Here is a 9,641-nt window from a genome sequence, read left to right on the forward strand (position 1 = left end):
TGTGTGTGTGTGTGTGTGTGTGTGTGTGTGTGTGTGTGTGTGTGTGTGTGTGTGTGTGTGTGTGTGTGGGGCAGGGTAATATGAAAGGAAATCTGCTCCCTGACTCTTGAGTCAGACGACCATCAGTCATTGAGGGGATGCATACCTGACGAGGGTTTCACTCCTGTTTTTGTGGCGGAGTTCTATTTTATTCTCTGACTACTCAGTTTTCTCTCTCTCTTATTGCATAGTTCAATGAACATTTATCATTTCATTTAACTTATTCAACTGTTCTTCTGCAAGCTGACACACTACACTTCAAAGTGATTTTTAAACTGTTGTAATGGTTTTCCCCCAGAGCAAACCAATCAAAGCTGCAAAAAACAACAACAAAAGCTTCAATGCTGTAGGAATCCGAGTGTTAAGATGGTTAGGCTGGGTAGAGACAATCATGAGTTTGATTATGGTTAATGATTTTGTTTTCGCATCATGACAAACTTTCAAAGATGACTCCAAATTGGAGCATTCAGCACAGGGTGAAGTGAAAAAAAAATGTTTTCTTCATTTAAAGAAATGGCTATGTAAAGTGAGTTTTTTGTAAAAAACAAAAAAACAAAAAAACAAACATTGTATAGTGTTTATTTAGTAAAAAAAATGACCATATAAATAGTGTTCTTTAAAAATGACCATGTATAGTAAGGCTTCTTTTTTTTTTTTTTTTTTTTTAAATGACCATGTATACATGTATACTATCCATATAGCACTAGTGTCAAATTCAAGGCCCGGGGGCCAGATATGGCCCACCACATCATTTTATGTGGCCCGCGAAGACAAATTGTGCACCAAATTCGTGTGCCATTACTAGAATTGCAAATTGTCTTCACTTTTAATATCTTTTTTTTAAATATTTGACCAGTTTTTACTCATCTGATTTGAAAACGAGTTATTTGTCATTTTGTTTTGTAGCTTTTACTGTATATAAATGAGGGGCTCATACATTTATTTTAGTTATAATGGCCCTCCGAAAGAAGCGATGACTACAATGCGGCCCGTGAAAAAAATGAGTTTGACACCCCTGATGTATACAGAAAGGCTTTTTTAGTAAAAAAACAAAAAACAAAAAAACAATGACCATGTAGTATATAAGGCTTTTTTAGTAAAGAAAATGATCATATATAGCAAGGCTTTTTTAGTAAAAAAATGACCATGCTTTTTAGTAAAAAAAAAAAAAAAAAAAAAAAAGACCACGTACAGTGGTCTTTGACTATGTATAGTGTGGTTTGTGAAAGCAGAGTGGTAAAAACATTTTCTCTCTCTTCACAGCCTTTTAAAACCAATGTAGTGTGACACTATGTCTGTTTCAAGACAGGCTGCTTTGACTGGCAGTCTCCGGAAAGAAAGCGTAAAACCATGTTGGATGCAGATGAATCAACCTTGTGTTTCCCTCCGGTGAAGTTGTCACTGTTCTTGGTGGGTCTGTTGTCGCCCTTTCCCGCTCCCCACCTCCCACTTCTCATCTTCCTTCGCCAAAAGCACACATGGACATCCTGCTTGTCTCTCATGTCCCTTTGGAGGGGGAAGTGTGCCAGTGACTGTCTCACTTTCTGTGTTTATTTCTCAATTCTGCTCACACCTTCCATGGAGGAAGTTACGTTTTCCAAACTTTAGCCAAACTTTCAAAACTATATCACTGGTGTTTTTTTCTTTTGCTGGATTCAAATCAACATGTTTTCACTATGAAACATCTGCTTCATTGAAATTTTGGCATTGCTGCTACTATTTGGCTAAGATCGCATTCTCAGACCCTCTACAACCTGGCAAGAATTTTTGACATATTCCTGCAGGCATTGAAAACATTTGCCATGATTTAGACAATGTAATAGACCATGGACACATAAATTACTTTCCTTACAACAAAATTTACAAAATCATATCCGCACAAAAGTTACAAAAATAAATAAAAAAAACTAGCAAATTGCTGTACTGTGATGGCAATCCAGTGTTTTTTGTTTTTATTTTTTAAAGAGAGTCGCCATTTTTTTATACTGTATACATGTATTACAATTGGCTCTTCCCTGAAAGTGAGCTGGGGTAGGCTCGAACTCACCGGCAACTTTAACAAGAAGTATATATGCATGGATAACATAGACTTTTCATGATGATGTCTTCTAAACTAAAGGACAGTGGAAAGTTTCCTTAAGGTTACAGGCCTTCATCTAGAGCAGGGGTCACCAACCTTTCGGAAACTGAGAGCTACTTCCTGGGTACTGATGAAGGCAAAGGGCTACCAGTTTGACATACACTTCTGAAATAACAGAATTTGCAGTGTGATTTTAACAAGAATAGCAAAAATACAGTCAAACCTTGGTTTTTGACCACAATCCGTTTCAGAAGGCGGTTCGAGAAGCGAATCGGTCGAATTCCGAATCTATTGTTCCCATTACAAATAATAGAATTTTTTTAAATCCATTTCAAGACAAAAAAAACCCCCGCCTTTTTTAAGCATTTTTTCATTTTATTGGGAGCTTATGATCAGGGGATGCTTTGAGAATAATTGTCAATTTTGGCTATGTGAAGCCCTTTGAGACTGTTTGTGATTTAGGGATATACAAATAAACTTGACTTGACTTGACTTCATTTGCGCATATTTGTCCGATCGCGCAACTGCAGCGCACCGCCGAACGCCCAACAGTAGCGCGTCGCCGACCGCACAACTGCACCGCGCTGGTCGCATTATTGTGACAGAGCCGCCGCTAGAATTTAGAAAATATTTTTAAAGTCCTGATGTACTTTCCAAAATTTAAGTGGACCTCAGTGCGCAGGGAGCTTAATTTGGTCCGATCGCGCAACCGTAGCGCGCCGGGCGCTCACTGTTGCATTGCTTTATGAGCGTCTTTGTGTTTTAGGATGGCTTTACTGCTCCCACTTGCTTTCTTTGGAGGCATGATTAGGTGTTAATACAATCCTCAAAGTAATTAAAATACAATAACAACGGAGTCAGTCGGCATCCGGGCCACGCGGTCGGGTTTTCTCGGTTCCTCCCGGCTCATCTCGCGAGGTTCGACCTCCGAATTCTGTTGGACAACCGAAGCAAAAAAATCTCAACTTTTTTGGTCGAATTCCGATTTGTTCATGAACCAGGACGTTCGAAAACCGTGGTTTGACTGTAAAATAAATAGATGCAGCTCACTGACAAGTGCTGCTATTTTAGCTAATTTTGGAACAGTCCTGCGGGCGACTCATGCGGTCATCACGGGCGACCTGGTGCCCGCGGGCACCGTGTTGGTGACCCCTGATCTAGAGTGTCTTTTGAAATTATTTTGATTGATTTTGCATTTGAAATTTTTCAAGGCACATGGAAATTGTACTTTTTTTTTACCCAAGAATGAGATGTTGCGTCACTCTACTGCATTGGTGATGCAACGCTGACAATACAGCCGCAAGTCAAAGATAGTAGTTATTACACCCGGACGCACACACAAATTTGAGCATGCACACGCACAAGTGGATTATATGTTTACTAATGAGTATAATGGAAAAAAAATAGCGTGTATGTGGCTTTTTTTACAGGAATTGAAATGACAGCAAAGACTGTTCATCTCATCCTGAGAACACACACACACGCACATACACACACACAACACACACACACACACATTGGTGAGTCATAAATAACAACACTACATAGTACAGGTGTGAAGAAAGCACATTTTTGCACCAACCAATGCAATGCATCTTTGGAATGGTGAGAGCCGTCTATGTGCGAGATGAGGCGTGGGTGGAATTGCCGTAGGGTTAAAAGACCTATCTGTCAAGTAGGTGTGGAAGCCTTGTCAATCAATTCTCATCAGTCAGTTCTCTTCTCCTTCCAAAATCAAAGTTATCCGAGTTAATCTTGAGACTGTCCTCTTTCTTTGAAACTGATGAAAATGTCTGTTGTGTGGGAGGTACAGCGTACTCACACTTGAAATAAACTCGTGAAAGCACCAATGAATGTCACAAATAAAAACATAATTACTCACAGTCTTGAAGCCATAATATTGTGCAGTGACAATTTTTTGGGACATTTTTTATGTCATTATTATCAAACTTAGTGGACAAGTAGCAGGTTTAAAGCATTTTCTTCTTTTGATTTTGGCCTTGCTGTGACAACATAACAGGATAACAAATATACAATAAGACAGGTCAAGAAAAAGATAGCCATCAATTTCTATTTCCTGGGGTGGGAGCATAAAAGATTAAAATGCATTATGTGTTGTCCTTTGGCCCAACAGTTTATCCACCTATTTGAAAAGCTGATCATACATGATTCATCTTGGATGTTGGGATTGGAAGTGATACTAAAACGGTTGAACCTGACCCAGTGGATGACTATTCATTCCACCGTGATCGACAAAGGCTAACAAAAAAGCTTTATGCTGCGTGAGCATGTGCATCATCCGCCGTACACGGTGCATATTGCATGTGTGTGCCAGTGAGACGGTGAACCACAGTTTTTCCAAGGGCTGCTGGATGGGGCCGCTCTCATAAATCCGGCCAGCCATAACCGCAGTGATTTGCAGCTTCGGAAGAGCCATAAACATGGGCACTGCGCGGGCTGCTGCCCTCACAGGAGCCTGAATTGAGCGGTGAGTGCGTGGAGTCGTACGTTGTACAATGTGCGCGCGTATGCTCAAGGACACATCTTGCTTGGGCTGAAAGCCAAGTTTGGCGATCGGCTCAAGGTGTGAGGGAAATTCATCGACGCTGCTCCATTGACCGTGACAGCAGAAGGGTTCTAGTGTAGCTGCTCAGTTAGCTGCTGTCACCTTTTTAATCTGCAACATTCTTCAACATTAGATGGAGCGGACCAAAAGTTACAGTGGTCAAAGAGAATTCACTAATACATCATTGGAAGACTGGTCTCTTGTGCTGGACAGTCATTTCCTTGTCCAAATTATATTTTACAGCAAGTATCAAGGTTAGATTGAGAAGGGTTAGGTAATTACTTTAACCTTGTTATGACTGTCTTTACTTGACTCATTTTAGACCTGAAGCAGCACGTTTTTCTTTTCAGATTGATACAAAATGTAAGGTTGTATTATTTGCAATGGGAACCCATGATCAGCTTTTCTGGTCATGAGCAAAATATTGTATTTCAGTGCAAGATATCACTTGAGGACATTTTCCAGTGTGATAGATGCTGACCTCATGTAAAATCAATCTAAAAAGCGATTGTCAGATGGCGCGTGTGGCCAGTGATCTGACATTGATCCAACACGAGAAAAGTACATCAAATAGAATATAGATGGAATTCTGAGGAGCATACAATTGTAAGGTAGTGCCAGAATCTGTTACAATATTCCTCTTGTCGCTTTCCATCATGGGCATCTGAAGACAGGATGTTGTTGCAAATTCATGCACCACAGATATGTAGTTTCTCAAATTGGCTCACACAACAATGTGCCTAGTAAACACGCCAACAAAAAGTATAAAACCGATCTACGTTCATCTTTTTTTTCTCAAATGGAAAAAAAATTCAGGAGTAAGCAGACATTAAATAAAGCAAGATTTATTTTTGACATCCTTCTGTGTTTGCTCTCTTTAAACAAGTGTGCTACTTTAATGCTGAGCGATCCTCATAGTGTTCCAGCCCATCTGTTGAGCATCTGGATTGTTTGTGGAAATACTTTTGCAAAGAGAGCAAAACCAGCAGTTGTGTCGCCAAAAAAAAAAAAAAAAAAAAATGCTAATGCTGACTTTCAGAAGGATGCTGAGCAAAGTGTGGGAACCGTAAACCAAATGATTTCAAGCTGCTGCATAAGGCAGTGACAATGTTTTTATTCCCAAGGGGGAGCAACTGATATGCTCTGAATGCTATTTGGGAGTCTGACTTCCTGTCATGTGAAGTCATGTGACACAAGTCTGTGATTCTGGCAAGTCTAAGTCATCCAACTGTGGAATATCCCATCAAATATTTTACGCTGACATGCAAAGATAGTGATCTAAAAATCTAAACAATTAAGAGAGGACTGTCTTTTACTGTCAGAATTTTTCAATCAGACAAAACTCTCCTCTACTGTTCCTGAAGAAATCCATTTAAGATCTAAGAATGATATTTCGGTCTGCTGGGGCCTCAGACAATGAAGCGAAGGAGATAAAGACTACACAAAGGGGTGATTGTAAAATTGAGACACAGCGAGGTATGAAAGTGAGATCATGGGAGGCTAAAGGTGCAGATGAGAGTTGAGTAGACCGGCTCTCAGGAAGCAGAAGTGAGACAGATCCACAAGAGCTCGTAAAAGGCCCCTCAAGTATTGTGATTCTCAAGAGGGGAGCTCAATACTGAAAGATGAGTGACCTTGTGTTCTTCCTCTGTCGACCCCTCTTGAGAATCACTCTAGAACAGGGATGTCAAAGTCAAACACACCGAGGGCCAAAAAAACAAATTTGCTACAAGCCGAGGGCCGGACTGGTTCAATGTTTATTAAAATATATCGGAATGATTGTTAGCCTATTGAACTAAGACCTAACACAGTGTACATTATTTAATGATTAAATGAATATGGCAATATTTTGTTATGGCTCTGTCAGTAACTTCAAGGGAAAATATTTTCAACAGCCAAACAGCAAAAAATTAAATTGTTTTAAAAACAAAATGTGTTTCTTAATATCAAGATAAATGCATAAATAAAAGTGCATGCATTATAAACTGAAAGTTTATTATTGTGCTGCTCTATGATCTACCGATCATTGCTTTCAAATCGTAAAATAAAAAATTAATCAAATCAGTTGTATTCTTTCTCATGGCTCTTATCTGCAATTTTCCCTTGGTCCATTCAACTGAAAAATAAATATAAATAAATAAAATTCAAAAATTTACGGCACACAGACAAAACAATACTTTCTTCAAAGAAAAACCACATCTTGTAGAAACAAATGTAAAAATGTAACCGAATTAAAAAACGGAAAATACATTACTGTTCTGTGATGCTCACTTGTCTGAGGCTGAGCCTGATACTTAGAAGTGTCTTATCTTTTGTACAAGTTCATCAATGTTCGGGGTTAGGCTCTGAGGCTCAAAACCCGTTTTTGATCAACTCTCCTTCTGCAAAGGGCCGGGCTGATTTTGCGATCTCTTTTGCCACAATAAAGCTAGCCTTGGCAGCAGCGTCGCTTTGCGATTTAGCATACGTGAACATAGCCTGTCTGGACTTAAGGCCTCGTTTTAATTCTTCCACCTTCTGTAGCTTTTGTTCATATTCCATTTTCTTGTCTTTGTCTGTGTGTTTCTTAGACGTTTGATAGTGCCTTCTTAAATTAAATTCTTTCATTACAGCCACATTTTCTCCACACAGAAGAGACACAGGCTTGCCTCTTACCTCCGTAAACATGTACTCTGCCTCCCACCTGGCCTGGAAACCCCTGTTCTTAGCGTCCACCTTACGTTTAGCCATTTTTGAGGAGGAGGGTATCAGAAAGTTGAACTCTGCTCTGACTACTGATGAATAATGAAGCCGCTTGTGCGAGCTGCAGGGACATCGCGGGCTACCGTTGCATTGTGGGAAATGTAGTGTTGGTGCGTGCAAAACACCAGCGGGCGGCTGTGGCCTGCGGGCCGGTTCTAATAGTAATTCAATATCATCCAGGGGGCCATAGATAATCAATTCGCGGGCCGGATTTGGCCCGCGGGCCGTAACTCTGACATATGTGCTCTAGAACCACACACACAATTGGTATAAAAGTGCACACGTGAAATATACATATATATATATATATATATATATATATATATATATATATATATATATATATATATATATATATATATATATATATATATATATATACATACATACATTTTCTGAACCGCTTAGTCCCCACGGGGGTGCTGGAGCCTATCCCAGCCGTCATCGGGCAGCAGGCGGGGGACACCCTGAACCGGTTGCCAGCCAATCGCAGGGCATACAGAGACAAACAACCATTCACACACGCACTCACACCTAGGGACAATTTGGAGTGATCAATCGGCCTACCAAGCATGTTTTTGGGATGTGGGAGGAAACCGGAGTGCCCGGAGAAAACCCACGCGGGCTCGGGGAGAACGTGCAAACTCCGTACAGGGAGGGCCGGAGGTGGAATCGAACCCGCACCCTCCTAACTGTGAGGCGGACGTGCTACCCGTTGCGCCACCGAGCCACCTTGTATATATACATATATATACATATTTATATATACATATATATGCATCGGATGAGCAGGGGTGGGGTGATGGTTTTAACAGCCTGATGAGAAAAACTGTTGCTCAATCTTGAAGTTCTCGATTTTAAGAAGCGGTACCTTTTACCAGAGGGGAGTGAGAAGAACAGGGCATGAATAATATAAAAGTTAAGCAGCAGGGTTAATAGGTTCTGAATAGTGTTAAGAAACTGGTTTGATGTCAATAACTAAATAACAATAACAAAATTTGAAAAAGACATAGTTAATTTTTTGGCACTACGCAAAGTAAAAAAGGTTAAAATCACTCTACATTCAATTGAAATAGAAAGAGTATATTATATAAAATATCTTGTCGAGTTAATTTTTGCCCAACTTTGTTTGAAGACACAGTTTATTGTGCATTAATATTTCCATATGGTGCAGGAAAATAGAGTGTTTTGATTTGGTGTTCTCGAAAAACACAAGACAAGCAAACATAAATGTGTTTGTTAAAAAAGTACATTTGTGGAACCATGATGAAGATGATCTGATTATGTGTGGTTTCATTATATCTTTTAAAAGAATGTTTTGCCACAGGTGCTTAGTTGATTATAAATTTGTAGAGTATCATGCAAATTTACCAACAAACCAGGACTAGAAGAATAATCGACCGTATTATAGGTGAACACATTGTATTGCGTGCATTTACTCACCGAGATTTACAGGGCCAACAGAGGTTGGTGACGCTGCTCCTCAATTAAACCTGCAGGGCAGCAGGTCGATGGAAAGTTCTGTTTTAACAGTTTGGCCTGCTGCCTCTGGTGAAGCCCATTATGTTCTGTTGTGTTTTATGCCGCACAGTCGAAATTTATCCTTTCACCAGCTTTCCCCGAAATGACCTCTTGTGTAAGCCAGAGCGGTAATTGGGAGAACGACACATCAGCAGCGAAAGAGGCCACGAATATCACCACAGGATTTGGCCAATCAGTTCGGAACCTTGTGGAACTCCAAAATGCATACAAAAAGAAGTCATACATAACAATGTTGACAAGAAATGTTTCTGTCACACAAATCATTCACTCTAGATCCCACGTGTCAAACTCAAGTCCTCCGTTGTTTATTTCTCACTCTGACCTTCGCTACTGTCCTTTCATAGATTGGCTCTCCTCCAATTTTAAGTAATCTTTTTCATTCCTATTAGACAACATCTCTGTGATTTTCCCCATACTTTCTGTCTCCCCACTCCGAGCAGCACCGTCCACTGTCTCACTGCCTCTTTCCCACTTGGTCGGTGACCCAACCAGTTTTGGGCCAAAATCCAATTCTCTCCCTTTTTCTAACCTGCCGTTCCACACCACTGCCATTTTACCCACTTCACTTCTTGCTCATAGCACAAGCATGCAGACACAAGTACATATACACACTGTCACTAACATTTTCACTTATATATCAACACAGTAAAGCAGACGATTTCTGGAGAAATA

Source organism: Syngnathus scovelli, chromosome 7, assembly GCF_024217435.2.
Source record: "Syngnathus scovelli strain Florida chromosome 7, RoL_Ssco_1.2, whole genome shotgun sequence".
Taxonomy (NCBI): Eukaryota; Metazoa; Chordata; class Actinopteri; order Syngnathiformes; family Syngnathidae; genus Syngnathus; species Syngnathus scovelli.